This window comes from Vombatus ursinus, unplaced genomic scaffold (genome assembly GCF_900497805.2).
Source record: "Vombatus ursinus unplaced genomic scaffold, bare-nosed wombat genome assembly UNPS02014811.1, whole genome shotgun sequence".
NCBI lineage: Eukaryota > Metazoa > Chordata > Mammalia > Diprotodontia > Vombatidae > Vombatus > Vombatus ursinus.
The window spans coordinates 4,879,046-4,881,176 of record NW_020954589.1 but is presented as its reverse complement, the minus strand read 5'-3'; the positions used below and the strand labels follow the sequence as shown (position 1 = coordinate 4,881,176).

General features: G+C 47.3%; 1 pseudogene; it reads right to left on the bottom strand.

Moving 5' to 3' along the window:
* Positions 1–452: 452 nt before the first annotated feature.
* Positions 453–2,131, bottom strand: part of LOC114053538 — a 7,473-nt pseudogene continuing 5,794 nt past the window's right edge.

Below are 2,131 nucleotides of genomic sequence, written 5' to 3'. Positions count from 1 at the left end.
AGAATGATAAGAACATAACTGGAAGAGACCTTAGGGGGTCGTCTAGTTCAACACCTTCATTTTACAGATGAGGAAACTGAGGCTTATGGAGATTAAGTGACTTGACTGAGGTAATAAAGCCTATATGTTCATAATATCATAGACTTAGAGCAGGAAGGGACCTTACAGGCCATCTGGTCCAATCCTTTCATTATTCAGTTGAGAAAAATGAGACCCAGAAAGGTTAAGTGACTACCTCAGATTATATGAGTAATAAGAGACAAAGGTAGGAATGGAAACCAGGTCATGTTCAAAAGCCTGTTCTCTCTCCACTGTGCCATGATGCCTACCTCACATCTCCCCCAACTCTGAGATACCATAGGACACCCTAAGACCAAGTCTGAAACAACTTTTAAAAAGGTCATTTCTTATTATAATGTTGACCCCCAACTTCCAGGCGGAGGAATATTGCCTCAGTCCCCTCTGCATCCGTCCCTGTGCTCAGTGAGCGAGCTCACATAATAGGCCCTTAATAAACCTGGTAAAGGGAAAAGAAAATTCAGAGCAAGGTCAGAGGAAATGCTGCCTTCAGAGCTAGAGAGGGAGGGGCAGCCTGCAATGTGAGTAAATAAAGAGTCAGTCAGGAAGATTCCCTGCTCTCACTTACTGCCCAGGTCAACAGTCAGCATGGTGTAGTGGGAAAATCACTGCCTTAGGAGTCACAGGACCTGGGTTCAAATCCCATCTCTGATGCCTGCAACCCAAAAAACCTTAGACAAGTCACTTAACCTCCATGGGCCTCAGTTTCTTCATCTGTAAAATGAAGGGACTCTGAAGTCTCTTCCCTTCTTAATCTTCAACCCTAGAACTCAGGTAACCTTTCTGTATCACTGGTGAGAGTTTTCTTCACCCAGAGTTCCTATGTGCACTGATGAATCCTCAACATCGACCAAATAAATGGCTTTCTTCCCAGCCCCATGAAATGCAGCAACGGCCATTGGGTGCACCACAAAGAGGAGACAGGATAGCTCAGAATCATCAGTGAAGGTGCATCAATGCACTTCCTGGCCATCTCCACCATGCCTTGTAGATGGCCACCACACCCCCCTCCCCCCAGCTCCCCATCATCTTCCTCCATTAGAATGTAAGCTCAATGAGGGCAGGGCCTGTCATTCTTGTTTGTATTTGCATCCCCAGCACTTACAACAGTGCCTGGCATATTGTCAGGAACCTCTCAAGTCCAGAAATGGCTCTTTCCTGTGCCTTTCTAGCCCTGAGATTGGAGAGAAACTTCAGATCAGGTGTGCCTCCTCCTGACATGAATTCTGGCCCCTGAATGCCATTCCCTTCCTCCCATCGCCCAGGGCCAGTGCCGAAAGGGACCTACTCCAACCCTGAGCTTCATGGGACTCCCTTCTCTGACATCGCCTATTAGTAGTCAACCATCTTCTACTCTAAGAGTTCCAGTGAGAGGGATAAAATGAGTCAACACATGTAAAGCACTCTGCAAACTTTAAAGCACTATAGAAATGAGAGCTATTATTAGTGTTGTTGTTGTTGTTATTGTTATCATTTTTACCTCTCATGGAATCCCATTCCACTTCTGACCAGGTCTAATTAGTAGGAAATTTTCAAAATCTGCATCTTTGCAACCTCTTTCCATTGCTTCCAGGCCCACTGTCTGAGGCCGGACAGACCCTTATCGTAGCCTCACTATGTCACGCAGGTGCGGGAGCAGCTGGCCTCGTTAGCTGGATTCTTCTCTTTAGGTTATCAAATCTCAGCTTCCTAAGCAGGGTGCTGTTTTACAGAAAACTGAATTTACATACAACAGCCACACGGTGGCGCTGTGGACACCACGGGCAGTCGCTATGGCTAAACAGAATGAATAAAGTCCCTGGACTTACCAGCAGCAGCCATGAGGTGGCGCTGTAGCAAAACAAATTAAAACAAACCTGGGCCACACTTATAAAGGCCACAGGATGGCGCTATGGCCATATATTTTCATCCAGCCTCCCAAACCAGCTTATAACTCTCACCCACGTGCACCTCGCTCTCCCTACCCCAGGAGATCTGTGGACAGTGTCTTGTGGTCACACCTCCCCTCCAGAAGATCCAGAAAACAGCAGCGGGGGGGGGGGGGGGGGGGGGG